The sequence below is a fragment of the Prionailurus bengalensis genome, chromosome C2 (assembly GCF_016509475.1).
Source record: "Prionailurus bengalensis isolate Pbe53 chromosome C2, Fcat_Pben_1.1_paternal_pri, whole genome shotgun sequence".
Classification (NCBI taxonomy): Eukaryota; Metazoa; Chordata; class Mammalia; order Carnivora; family Felidae; genus Prionailurus; species Prionailurus bengalensis.
In genome coordinates this window covers 78,087,629-78,102,398 of record NC_057350.1, presented here as the reverse complement: position 1 = coordinate 78,102,398, position 14,770 = coordinate 78,087,629, and the positions used below count along the sequence as shown (strand labels likewise).

The 14,770-nt window shown below is 44.0% G+C and overlaps 1 protein-coding gene across 3 annotated transcripts in view; it reads left to right on the top strand.

Moving 5' to 3' along the window:
- Nucleotides 1-777: 777 nt before the first annotated feature.
- The window catches only part of LOC122491608 (interleukin 1 receptor accessory protein), a 131,610-nt gene continuing 117,617 nt past the window's right edge, over nucleotides 778-14,770 (top strand). Inside the window, exon 1 of one of the 3 annotated variants that reach the window (XM_043594587.1) lies at nucleotides 778-961. The gene's annotated coding sequence lies outside the window, so the exon portion shown is untranslated. The remainder of the gene's footprint in view (nucleotides 962-14,770) is intronic. The other 2 variants (XM_043594584.1, XM_043594585.1) reach the window with 2 other exon arrangements.

Sequence of the window (14,770 nt, the reverse complement as noted above, 5' to 3'; positions counted from 1 at the left end):
GAGAGTACTTGAGGTCTCTGGCAGAAACCTTGAGAAATGGGAATGAAAGAAGGGGAAGTAATGTTTTTGAGATTTATTTCGTTCGTTCGTTCGTTCATTCGTTCATTCATTCATTCACTCATTCAACTCACACGTCTTCGGGGCTTACTTGGTACCAGGCACTGTGCTAGGCACTGGGTATCCACCAGTGGAAAATACAGATGCAGTCCTGCTCTCATGACCAGTTGTTTGTTTCCACGGGTGCCACTCGTGGCGGAGCAAGAGCCCCGGAACCACCGAAATTTTGTCTGTTTCTTCCTGTCGCACTCGGTGCTTGGCACCTGGTGGGCTCGCGCACATCCTGTGGCCTGAATTGATTCACGGCCCTGCTGCAGCAGGATAGCTAAGTACACAGACCCGGGGAGAAAAGGCGGGGTGGCATCGATGTCTCCTGTGAAGACAGGGTGCTTGCAATGAACGCCTGTGTGCATCTCTGTGCACGGTGGGGGCGTATTCTGGCCGTGCGCCTGGCAGCGGGCCGAGCTGCGGGACCCACCCTCTCCTTCGCCGGCGCGCTCGAGCCAGCCCAGGCGGGGGCTAGGCGCAGACGGGGCCGGGCGCAGCCTGGCGTCCGCCCGCAGTCCGGCCCCAGCGCGGCTCCTCCTCGCCGCGGGCGGAGCTGCCGTCGGTGCCGCCCCGCGGCCGCAGCTCCGCGGAGCCCCGAGCGCCTCGGGCTGGCGAGCCAGGGCTGCGGGTGGAGCCGGAGCAGCGCGGCGCCCGCCAATCGCGCCGCGCCGGGGGAGGAGCCCCAAAGGGGGAAAAAGAAAGTGCGGCGGAAAGTAAGAGGCTCATTGGGGGAAGACTGGCCGGATCGGGGTCCCCGGGCTCCTCTTTGGCCAGACGCACCGAAAAGCAGCAGTGCTGGGCGACCCTGCACCCTTCCCCACCGTTTCGGTGTGCCCCGCGCTGCTTCCCAAGAAAGGTGAGTCTCTCGCTGCCTGCAGGGCTTGGAGGAATCACCTACCCACCTCTCAGGGTGGAAGGACCCCCCTGGAAATCATCTCTTCCACCCTCTTATTTTTTCAAAAGGACAAACTGAGGCACAGAGCGAGGCAGCGGCTGGGATAGGTCACACAGCTAGTTAGTGCCGTGACCAGGACTCGAACCCATCTTGCTTTGTGGAGCTTTAGATACCGCAGCTTGGGGACGGCTGCGCGTTGCTGCACCCCACTTCCAGCCCTTCAAGGGATCCACCCTGGCGTACCCCCGCCCGGGTTTCTCCAGGGCGCTGCTGTGAGCGGTGAGGATAGAAGAGGGCAGTGTGTCCCAGCGTGTGTCACGCCGCTCCCAGCCTGGAGCTGTGACAGCCTGGGGAAAGGCTGCTCGCAGCTTCGCTCGGTCTCCCCCTGACCTGCTTTCTCAGAAGGATGCCCCTGCCGAGGTTGTCTGGCAGGCGCCCGGGGAGGTGGTGGCGAGGGGAGGGACGCCCGGGCGCGGATGACTTGGGTTGGTACCCGCAGCTGTCTCCCAGCGCCGGGAGGAGGCCGGTGGTCCTGTAGGGGATGGGATGCCCCTCGTTTAGGAGTAGCTGGCTTCACGGAGCCATGGCCCCTGGCACTTCTGAATGCTGGCATGGAACAAGGAAGCCGAGTTACAGAGAAAAAAATCACGAACATAAAAGCAAACTTCTGCCGTTTCCTTTAAGAGCCGTCCCCAGTCTGTCTTCCCTCCACCTCCGGTTGTGAAATTGAGAGCCGCCGCGCCTCTTGAAGCGCTTTCGCTGCTTGGCTTCACAGATCCTGGGGTAGCTACGGGCTCAAGCGGACGATTTACCTGGTTTTGAGTCCAGCTCTGCCCAGTGTTAGCTGTGTGAACTTGGTCGGGCAATTCAGGCAGTCCTTCTGGTACTGTGTGTGTGTGTGTGTGTGTGTGTGTGTGTGTGTGTGTTTCCTCCCCCCTCCCCTCCCCCCAGCCGCAACATGGAGATTATAAGGATCAGAAGAAGCCCTTAGGGTCGTGGGGAGGACGAAATGGGATCATTCAGATAGTACGTTTAGCACAGTGCCTGGCATGGCACCTGGTTAGCTTGAGATTGATGGCTGCTATTGTAAATATTGTTATACAGTAACCGTGAAGACAGGGGATTTTCAGAAAGGTGATTTCATACCACCTTACAGGGACTTTTTTTTTTTTTTTTAAATCTGGGATGTTGTGGTGTTTACTTTTTTGGAGTTTGAACTGCTCCAAAAGTGTTTTCCCAGTGCTGTCTCCATGTAACTTTGATCATGGATGCTTGACTTGGAATACAAAATGAATGTTTCTCAGTGATGCCAACCCCCCTAGATGTTAGGCCAAGCCTCAGGTCTATGAAGCCCTGATCTGTGGCATCCTTTATTGGCAAAGAGCGTCTGGAATTTGACAAAAAGTAGGAAGACAAGAGGAGAAGTTGGAAGTTCCATCTGTGTTACAGACTGTTCTAAGCCTTGTATTCCTGCTGTCTTCGGTCAGACAAGCAACTTTATGGTTTTTCTTTTCTTTTCTTTTCTTTTCTTTTCTTTCTTTTCTTTTCTTTTCATTTTCTCTTTCTTTTTCTCTTTCTTTTTCTTTCTTTTTTCTTTTCTTTTTTTTTCTTTTTCTTTTTTTTTTTTTTTACTGTAGGACAACAACAACACAATTCTCATGTGTTTCTTTTGGACTATATAGTGGTGGTGCAAAATTCAGTTCCTGTGGACACAAACTTGCCTTATTTAAACAGAAATACTACAAATGCCTACTCTTGTCTTCCTTAATTATTGGCATTTTAAAATGAAAAAAACCTCCTCATATATCCTCACCATGCTCATGAAAATTGATTTTATTCTGATTGACTTCATACAGTTATTTACTACTGTCTCCTGGCTATGCCGTAAGTGTCTGAATTGAGTTCTCAGCATTTGTAGTTAGCTACCTGCTTCCCAGTCCCTCTCGTTTGTGTGGGGTATTGATGAGTGCATAGGGGGGAGTGCGATACATCTTGAGGGCAAGGAAGAACTTGGTGGTGCCCCTGGAGATGCCTCCCACACCAAGCGTTTGCAGAGGGTGGGATCACTTGCTTCCGTCAGTCTGTTCCGTGTGCATGCATTGTGATGAGCTGGCCAGTATGCATCTGAACGCGTGCCTGAGAAACCGGTGACTTGTGGGCAAAAGGAAAATGTTAAAAATAAGGTCAGAACAAGGGAGTGGAAGGGAGATTGGAAGGTAACTTCTTTTGGTTCTGGTTCTTTAAAGAAAGAATACCCTGTTATACCTTTTCTCCTTATCCAGATTACCTGTGACAAAAATCATACACACATGCAGAGAGAACTTTAAAATTTCCAAGGCATATTCCATATATATGATCTTCCTTGCTACTTGCTATAGCCCTGAGGGAAGGACGTGGCAGGCATATTAATAATGGAAGGAGCTTAGGTTTTGTGGCCAAATTCGAATTTCAGTTCTAATACCTGTGTAGCTAGGTAATACTGAGCAATTTATTTCACCACTTAGAGCTTTCATTTTATCCAATTCTAAAATGGAAAAGAAAATGCTTACCCCAAGGATTTGCGTGAGGGTAAAATTAAGTAGAATAATGTGAAGTAGATGTAGTGAGTAGGTGCTCATTAAACAATATCTCTTCTTAGCTGGTCTCAATTTTACTGAGAAAGAGACTGAATGAGACTCAGAGAGTTGAGAGGTTTCTAGAGTCACATGGTTCTTAAGTTTCAGCCCTGGATACACAGTTCACACCTGGTGACTTCTAGTTAAGGGCTTTTTCCGTCACACCCTGTCACATCTTCAATGATCTCCTTAACAATTTACTTCAGTTAAGTTGGCCTTACTTACTTACTGGCACTCACCCCCTGGTGATTGCAGGGTATCCTTTCTGTCCCAAAGAGGAAATTTCCTTGCTGAGGGAACAATTCGTCAACATGCTCTGTAGAGGTTAGGGGGGCCAGCTCTCAGGAGAGGAAGTTTGAAAGCCCCGATCTCTAAGGCAACCTGCCTACTCTCCTGTGTTTGATGTAATGTACTTTCCAGTCCTAGGAGGAAGAGTACTGTGAAGACATGTCACGTTTTTTTCTTCCTGTTCTCAATGGTTTCCTCCCTCTGTCATCCTTGTGCTAATTCACAGGGTAGTAAGAAGATTGAAGAACAAATGTCACGAATGGCCATAGCGTTCTTCACTTCTTTCACCAATTCTGTGGGTCCAGGATGGAATAGGGAACAGCATGCACAGGCGGCATTTGCAGAAAAGACCACTCACTGCTGCTGGCGGGTGCTGATCACTGGTCTGGAGCCTCAGTCCTCCCTGTGGAAACTGATGGCTGCAGGCTTATGTAGGAAAATGAACAGATCTGTTTCTGGCCCAGGCAATGGGGCCATTTATCCGTTGAGACTCCCCACAGGCCATCAGGTTTCTCTGCTCTGCAGCAAGCAGACAGGCTTGCAAATGCAGTTCTGGGAGAAATGTTTTGCTCCTTGCTTTTGGCATTTGGAAGCATATGTTTGCTTTTGCCAAAAGGTGCCCAATTAGCGTCATCTTACCTGGCACTGTTAGAAAAGCAGAATGTAGCTGGAGGAAATCAGAGGAGGAGGCAGAAGAAAAAAAATAAAATAAAGGTTATCTCCAGCATACACACAGTTTCATTTGTTGCTCAACTTTGTCAGGCTTCTGCTAGTGACACAGATGTAGGACCTGGTGAGTCATTGTCGCCTTGCCCGTGAAATATTAAAGAGAGCCACCTACTGTGCTCTTTGCCCATTTTGGAAATTGTTCTGTGGGAGAAATAAAAGCCCCAATGAACTGGCAAGTTACAGAACATTTGGCATCTGATATTTTGGAGGATTAATTTGGGTTAGCTACTCATTTGCTCAAAACTGAGCAAATTTGGTTGTTTTTTTTTTCTTTTTTAAAAGGGAGGACGTAATGATGGGGTCGTCACATGGATGGGGTTGTCACACTGATGGGGATACCTCCTTGTAGCCTGACTTTATATTCTGCCTAGCTCAGGCAGTTGGAGCCGTGTGGAGTGGTGCAGCCTGACAGGTGCAGGGGGCAAGGTAGAGTGTTGATATGAACCTCCATCTCTTCAGTTGGGAAACAGGGACACTGATGCCTGCCCAGAAGCTGGAGTCTCTCTCTCTCAGCACCTCAGTCACAGGAGGCATTTAATAAACACGGATTCATTCTTCTGCCATACATTCCTTCGATGTATTCGTCTGTTAAAACGTGAAAATCAAGGGGCACCTGGGTGGCTCAGTCAGTTAAATGTCCGACTTCAGCTCAGGTCATGATCTTGCGGTTTGTGAGTTTGAGCCCTGCGTGGGGCTCTGCACTGACACCTTGGAGTTTGGAGCCTGCTTCGGATTCTGTGTCTCCCTCTCTCACTCTACCCCTCCCCTCCTCGTTCTTTCTCTCTATCTCTCTCAAAAATAAACATTAAAAAAATTAAAAATCAGGCGCCTGGGTGGCTCAGTCAGTTAAGCGTCGGACTTCAGCTCAGGACATGATCTCATGGTTTGTGGGTTCGAGTCCCGCATTGGGCTCTGTGCTGACAGTGCAGAGCCTGGAGCCCGTTTCTGATTCTGTGTTTCCTTCCCCCCCACCCCGTGCCTCCCCTACTCAGGCTCTATTATGTCTCTCTCAAAAATAAATAAACATTAAAAAATTAAAAAAAAAGTTAAACGTGAATATCAAAATTTAATAACTACTCTTTACTGAACTCCATCATGGATTGTACTGAGTGCCTTACAGAGATCACCTCATTCAATTCTTGCAATGATCCTGGGTATTTTTGGAGGCAACTAAGGCTCAGAGAGGTTAAGTGGGTAAGAAAGACCTGAAATTGTGTGGCCTCTGGATGAGAACTGAGAGCCTGGGCTAGGACTGCTTACCCACCTGTCCCCATCCTGCCATTCTGATCCTGGTATTACCTTGGCTGTGACTGAGAAGTCTCTACCTCTGAGCCTCAAATGTGAGCGAGCTGTACAGGATGATCCCTAAGTTCCTTCTGCAATATGTTGTTATTTATTTATTTTTTTTAAAGTTTCCTTTAACTCTGAAATTCTGTCCCCGTATCTCTTTGTGAAAGTCTAGGCTAGAAGGGGAAAGGGAAATAAACAGAAAATACCCTTTGTTTTAGGCAGAGAGATCTATATTCCGGTCAAACAGAGGAGGGCAAAGGAAATCAACATTCATTGGTGCATGCACTTCTGTCATTTCATTTAAGCATAAAAGTAACTCTTAGGTGTATATTATTGTCTGCCTTTTACAGATGGAAGAACTGAGGCTCAGAGACACTTACAGACTTGCTCAAGGTGATCCAATTACTGAGAATTAGAACTGGTGTGTGCCTGAGTGTAAAGCCATTTGGTCTATGATACCGCCACATTTGCTAGACCCCCAACCATAAAATCGGAAGACTTGTATAGCTAGATCTAGGAATGTCCCCTCCTTGTGTCCCCACACCATACCACCTCAGCAGCCATCTCCTCTCCTCCTCTGTCCTTCCTACAATGCTGCTTGAATCCTTTCTTGCTCCTTCCTGGTCCATGGACCCCTTTAAATGCTTTACCATCTTCTTCCTATCTCTACTGTGATTTTAGTTATTTGTTTGTACTCTGAGCCAGTAATTTGTCCCTTTGTGTTCTTGTCCAACTCCCTGATTAGCACCTAAGCAGCTGAGACACGTAGCACAGTGCCTTGTATATAAAAGGAACAGAGTTAAGTGAATGATGGTTTCATACTGTGTCAAGTAAGCCCAGAATACGTTTCCTAGTTTTCTCATGCTTTATTATGTTTCTAAGTATCTCAAAGACCATCTCTACGGACTAACAAGGTAACTTTTAATTCCTTTAAGTTTATGGTCACAGAAAACTGGAAAAATGCTAAGGAATCACAGAGTCTAAGAAGTCTGGACATTGGGGCACTGGGGTTGCTCAGTCAGTTGAGCATCTGACTCTGGATTTCAGCTCAAGTCGTGATCCCAGGGTCATGGGATTGAGCCCCACCTTGGGCTCCACACTGAGTGTGGAACCTTCTTGGGATTCTCTCTCTCTCTCTCTCTCTCTCTCTCTCTCTCTCTCTCTCTTTCTCTCTCTGTCTCTCTCCCTCTCCCTCTGTTCCTCTCCCTCTCCTTCCTCTGCCCTTCTTCCTCCCTCACGCTTTCTTCCTCCCTCTCTAAAATTAAAGAAAGAAAGAAAGAAAGAAAGAAAGAAAGAAAGAAAGAAAGAAAGAAAGAAAGAAAGAAAGAAAGAAAGAAAGAAAGAAAGAAAGAAAGAAAGAAAGAAAGAAAGTTGGACATCACTGGCTCAATGATGGAAAAGGACATTTTTTATTCTAATGATAAAGGGTGTTTTGCTGCAAACAGAGGGAAGGGAAGGAAGTGCTCGCTTGCATATATTGACAGCAAGGCCAGTGTCAACTGTCATGAATTAATTAACCAAAAGAAAGTAGGAAGTTTCCAGGGAAGCGGGCAGCTGCAGTGAACTCTGATCTCAAGATTTCTAAAAGCAATGAAGAATATGCATCCGTCCAGCTATTATTTAATATAATTTGGATAAAGACTGGTGACTTTTTATATCTAGTTTATATCCAGGAGATGCCTGTGGTTTCTACCTGTCTGGCACATAAGTCCTCATGATTACACTGGTTTCCTCCTTTTCCAATCAATGCTAAAGACAACAGAAAAGAGAACCAGTCATTTTATAAACACTGCTATCTGAAAGTGTTCTTTTCATAGATAACACAGTTCTTTAAGCCAGCTATGGTTAGATGCTATGGTAACCTAAAATTTTGGCCGTGTAACATTTGTGAGCTCTAGAACCAGACCAGCTTCCCTGCGTTTGGTTATTTGGTCTGTCTCTGCTTTATTTTCATCATCTGTAAGAAGAGATACTAAAACCCCTTTCATCAGGCTTTTGATAGGTGTCATTCATATGCCATAACACTTGTTAAGAGCCTGGTGCATGGGGATTTTAACATCTAATATGATTAACATCTGCAATGATATTCAACTGCATGCCCAAATTGATATTGGAGTAGGAAGTATAATACTTAGGTTCAAACAATAATAGTTTTTGTTTATATAGAACTGTAAAAGCCCTCAGAATGAATGTTATCGTATATACACCCACACCCACACCCACCCACACACACACACACACACACACACACACACACACACACACATATATATTTTTTTTTTTACAATAATTTGAGGTAATTAAAGCAACAACATTTTTCATCCTGAGTCTGAGAGGCTAAATATTTGCTGAAGCCACATAGCTAGTGACTAGTGGCGCTGGGACTTGGACCCCAGCTTTCTAACTCCAAATTATATGTATTTTTTCCCTTTAATGATTCAGTCCAACAGTCCAACCCACTACTGGTTAATTGCTTTTCCTTCTCAGTGTCCTTTTTCCCACTTCTAAAATGAGAAATGTGGACAAGATGCTCTCTAAGGTACGGTGTTCTATGAGTCTGTGCCTGTAGAGTAATGACTTAGAAGATACCATGAAAAGCCAAGAGAAGAACAACCCTCTTCTTGCCACAGAGGCACCCACATGCCATGGCATGTGGAGCACCCTAAATCCCAGACACCCAGCAGCCTCCTTGTCCTCAGTGAGACTCACAACTGAGTATTGCACTGGGAGTCAGATCCATAAAGACACCTTCCATGTCCTTCAGGATGGGATTCTGCCACATTCCCATGACCTACACACTGTTTTCCCCTCAGGATGCAGGTTTGGGGGTGGGAAGAGAAAAGAGATGGCTGGGTTATGCACATTGACATTTACTGTTTGGGAAATGAAAAGAGAGCCTTTTTTTATATAACGCAAGCTCTGTATCACCATTAATCACCATAATCTTCTACAAAGAAATAAAGAGATAAAATATTTGGCTTTCATTTGAATTTTAGCATTATGAGTGCATATTTTCTGCTTTATTCTTTTGAGCTAATTTAGTGCCCATGGAAGAAGCTTGGCTCTCATTGAATAAATATAGGAGTTTTTTCAACTTACAGAAATGATGGATGCTGGAGAGTGGAAATACACACTAAATAGCACTTTTCTGGAAGCTTGGACTTTGGTTTCCAATTACAGAATGAAACAATGGCAGGGGTTGGGGAGTGAATGATTAGAATGGGTAGTGAAAAGTTGGCTGGTTTTAGAGTCGTTGAATCCTAGATATTGCTTGCTCAGCCTGTGTAGACTTGGTTTCCTCATCTGTGAAATGGAAATTAGCATACTCTGGCTATCTCCTAGATAGATACACATCGATATCTATATCTGTACCTGTCTTTATATATTTATATATATTACAGAGGTTAAAGCAAGATAAAATGTATCAAGTCCCTAGACTGGCACCCATAGGTCCCACAGTAAATACTCATCCCTCTCCCCATTCAGCGCTGCTATTTGCCCCAGACCCTCACCCATGTGATGAAATTCACATGAAACTCTGATGGAGAGGGTGGGTATGTTGAGTAGATGCTTCTGCTGGTCTAAGGAAATTTTTCCCAATTTGACAGACAAAGGGGATGGTAAGTATAGGAAGCGAATGTGATATTTACCTTAAAATATTTGGAAAGTTTTCCCGTGGAGGAGGAATTTGGTGAAAATTGTGATACCTGGACCATCTACATCTGAATCATACAGACAGCTTGTTAAAGAAGCAGGTATCGAGGGCCTTTGCACTGAAGTCTGAGAATCACTGGATCAGAATTTTCTATACTGAGAGGCAATATATCGTAGGGGTTTGGAGACTTGCATAGGTTCATATTCTGGCTCCATTTATGTAATCCTGGGCAAAGTACTTAACTTCTCCGTGTGAAATGAGATTAACATGGCACATAACTCATTGGGTTGTTGTGATGACTAAATCAGTTAGTACAAATGAAGTTGCCCAGGCAGTAGCTGGCACAAGTAAGCACACATTATTTCACTCGGCGTGTGAGCCAGTCTTAAAACTGCCTTGTAAGACCCTGTATAGTTTGCCTTCTGTTTCCTCTCTGACCCAGTGTCTCAGATAACCGCGTAGCTAACTCCCCCATCCCCTTGAAGCTTTTGCTCAAATATCTGCTCCAAGAAGCCTATTTGATTGCTTTACATAAAATCACCCCTCATCCTGCTTCCCATCTCCACCCATGCCATTGCTCAGCTGACTTACCCACTCTGCCCACTTTTCCTTTTTCCATAGCAGTTGCCACTTTTCTCAGCTCCCACATGTGATTTATTTAATTAATTTAGTCTGTCTATTGTTTATTGTTTAGTTCACCCCCACTAGAATGTAACATCCTCAAGGCCAGAGACCCGGCTGTCTGCTGTATGCCATGAACAGTGCCTGGCAAATAGCAACTACTTAATCCTGAGTAAATGATGAATAAATACATGCACAGATAGGTGTTAGTATAATTGTTTGTCCTCAAGGGGTAGAAAGAAAGAAATGGAACTGAACAAGAAAACAAATCATGTATGTAATATTGAAATAAAAAACTTGTTTTGTACACCTACATGCACACATATATGTTTATGCACATTCATGCACATGTACACATACTCACATATATGTTTATGCACGTGTGCACGGGCACACACATATATGTTTATGCACATGCATGCATTCACACACATGCTTATGTACATGCACGCACATACACACATATGCGTTTATGTACACATGTGCACACACGTTTATGCACATGCACACATATGAACACATGTGTGTTTATGCACGTGCACACATACACACATACACATATGCGTTTATGTACACACATGCATACACACACATACACACATATATGTTTATGCACATATATACATTTATGCACATGTATACATATGTAAACATACACAGTCAAAAATTGCTTCGGGAAGCAGAGATGTTGAGGTAATTCCTTGTTAGGAGGGAGAGAGACAGAAGAACAATATAAGTGAACAGATAACAGACAAGCAGACAGAAGAAATACAAATGATTTCAGGGCAAGAAACAAGGAACTGAGATGAAACAATGACAGCAGCACTAAAGGGATGTGGAGGAGGGACAGTTTTAAATAGGGTCGTCAGGGATGACACCTCTGAGAAGGCGACATTTGAGCTAAGGAAAATGCCTGAGAAGGAGCCAGGCTGGTCTGAAATCATGGCTGAGAGGGCAGGGGCCAGGTGAGAGGGGAAGAGGGGCTGGAAATAAGGTCGCAATATAAGCTGGGGCTACATCACACTTTCAGGCGGTGGGCGGGAGTTGGGATTTTATGCAAAATGCAGAAGGAAAGTCACCGAAAGGATTGAAGTAGGATAGTGACCAGGTTTGACATATTTGGAGCCCCAGAGAGTGAAGGAAAATGGAAGAATTTATTTATTAGATGAGGAGTTAAACTCTTCTGATCCCCTATGAACAGAGGAGAGAGACCGTTCAGTTTCATTGATGTGTCATTCATGGACTTTCCTATTAGAATGTCTCCAAACAAACAGACAAACCCCCATTAGAATGTCTCAACACACACACACACACACACACACACACACACACACACACACACACAAGTAAAATAGGCAAAATCAGATTCCTTTGCTTTTTCTCAAATGATATTCTTATTTCCACATGCACTAAGTAATGGATGGAAATGTAGGCACTGCTGCTCAGTTCAATTCAGTTGGAAATTTTACAGTTCTTGTGTAGGTGTTTTATGTAAGCAGTCCCCCAAAACACTGCACCCAGAGCTATTTCCTTTTAAGATTTTCAATACCAGTTTCGGAAATCTGCTGTATTGAGAAGGAAGCGTATGAAAGGCAAATTTAATTCCACGTAATATCAGTTTCTTCTTTCTGGATCTACACATTTAGATGGTGCCCAACTCTTCCAGAAATAAAATTCCTTCATGAACTCTTCACCTACATATGCATATGGAGTCTCATACATGCCTTTAATAATATAAACTAAAAATAGCTTGAAAACATATGCCAGGCACCTTTTAAGTGCTTTACGAACATTAGCTTGTTGAAACCACAGAATGACTTGATTCTCTATTACTTTTCATTGAGGAAGAGAAAACTGAGGCTCAAGATCACAGTCAGTCGTAAAGCTAGTATCTGAACTTGGGCAAGCTGAGCCACTGTACTGTCCTGCATTTTGATTGGAAGTGACCCTGAATATTTTATTCATCTCTGTTTGTCCCACTTTATGGTGGGATGAGGAATAGGTCAATGAGAATATGAGGAATAGTTCAATAAATGTATTGAATCAGTGAATGAATACGTGACCTATTCTTCAAGTTGTATTGTTTCATTAGCATAGTGATAAAGAAAAGTGGGTTTTAGAATGAGGCAATCTGTGCAGGGTAATGCTACTCACTACCTCTGGGATATGGTAAATTTACTTAACATCTTTAAACCTGTGTCCTCATCTGCGTTGTTGGCACAAGAATAAAATCGTTGTTAGGATTAAGTATGTACACAAAGTGCTTAGCACAGTGCCTGGAACATAATTAGTGCTCAGTCCATTCGAGCTATTTTTATTATTTTTTTGAACTAAAATAACCTCCCCAAACATGCTTACACTTACATACTCAGGCAGTTTTTCACTTGTGCTTATTTTACTAACTTCCTTCAAAACTCAGAGCCAATGATCCAATCCTATAATCAGTGATACTAATTTTGTTCTAGGACCCATTCTGGTACCTTGCCCTCAGCAGAAAACTCCTGCAGGTAGAAGGGCCAGTCCTGGGGAATGATATGGGAGCCAAGATGCTGTAGAACTGCCCTGTCTCTCTCTCTTCCAGACATCTGACATACCTGTAGATGGTACTTCTCACCCTGCACATCCTTCTGCCCAGCCGGACCTGGCTTGCTGGGAAGTTATTTTACATTCCCATGATGACTCCAGAACATTCTGGGTGGCAAAGGGAAAGCAGGAGAAGACTCAAATTTTACCCTAGATAACCCTTAATGAGGCTAATTTACAGAGCTTGCTGCAAGTTTAGGACCTCTTGCTAATCATCACACTAATATTGATGCAATGTTTCTTGTGTGCCAGAAGCTGTGCTGAATGCTTTATTTTCATTATCTAATCCAATCCTATTGCAACCTTATGTAAATTATAAGTTTTAGTTTTAAGCCAGGGGATAAAACTAAAGGGTGTTATAGTTGCCTCCATATATGTACTGGGGAGGCGGTGATGATAAAATCAAATATTTCTTACCTGTGTTTTGCCACGTTTTTCTTCCAAAGCAAATTGTGCAGGGTTGCAGCACCTTTGGTGTCTCCAGGGATCTTCCCTGCAGTGAAAAGATGTTTGGCAGAGAAATGAGGCAAAGGTTGTGTGGGGAAGGCAAGAAGCTTCATTCTAGTTGACAGTTTATTTTGCCCTGGAAGAAACTAGTAGCAATGAACTCAGTCCTCTTTGGTTGATTGCATTTGCTTGCATCTTTGTAAGAAACCAATAGGGTGCTGACTTACAATGACCTTTTTTTTTTTATGAGATATTTAAAAGGTGTAAATTTATCATCTCACATGGCCCAAGTTTGATGATTTCCTTGGAGGAAAGGTCCATACACACAATACACACACATACACACAAGCATGAGAACAGTTCCTGAGTCTTGGTTGGCCCTCACTATATATTAGTTGAATGAATTCATGACAAAATAAAAATAAAAATAAACTTTTTGGGGGGCGCCTGGGTGGCCCAGTTGGTTGAGCGCCCAACTTCGGCTCAGGTCATGATCTCATGGTTCACGAGTTTGAGCCCTGTGCCGTCGGGCTCTGTGCTGACAGCTCAAAGCCTGGAGCCCGCTTCAGATTCCGTGTCTCCCTCTCTCTCTGCCCCTTCCCTGCTTTCACTCTGTCATTCTCTCTCTCTCTCTATCTCTCAAAAGTAAATATTAAAAAATTTTAAAAAAATAAAAAGCTTTTTCTTTTCCTGAGAATGGGAGGTGCTGTGGGATTTTTTTTTAAATAGTAAGATATCAATATGTAACTTTTTTTTTTATTTTTTAGAGAGAAGGCACATGAGCTGAGGAAGGGGGTGGAGAGAGAGAGAGAGAGAGAGAGAGAGAGGGAGAGAATCTGAAGCAGGCTTTATGCTCAACATGGAGCCAGACAACGGGGCTCTATCCCCTGACCCTGGGTCATGACCTGAACTGAAATGAAGAGTCAGATGTTCAACTGACTGAGCCACCCGTAACTTTCTTGTAAATTTTTGTTTTAAAAATAATTTCAGAAGGAGATTATTCTAAGATAGGTGGCATTACTTAATCTTGGTGATTCAGGACAGCTTATTGGAGTGGACTGTAATTCCTTTAAAATTTATTGAGATGAGATCATGTACCCATGTAATAAGTGGCCCTAGACTAGTATACTTTTAAATTTATGTAATCTGATTTTCATAAATTTCTGTCCTCTCTTTCATTGTCTGCTAATTTTTTTCTTACTTTCAGCATGTCTTCCTCTAGCAGCTTTCTCTCCATTCCCCATATAATTAGCTGTTTCCGCTTTACTAGAGACTAGGGAGCAGGCTGACGAGTTTTGTTAGAGACGTGTGTACGATAAAAATATACAGGGTTGGATTCGCATGAGACAGGCTCTTCTCTAAGGGAAGGGGATGGAAAGAATAAAGTGGCCCCAGAATAGTCTGCATGTAAGTGAGGCTATACCATATACTGTAGCACTGAGTTTTAGTTACCTGTGATATTAAAAAGGGAGTGGTAGCATGGATAACTCATTTACTCTTTAGGATGTTTCCTGAGAAGCTTCTGTAGGCAAGTCACTAGTG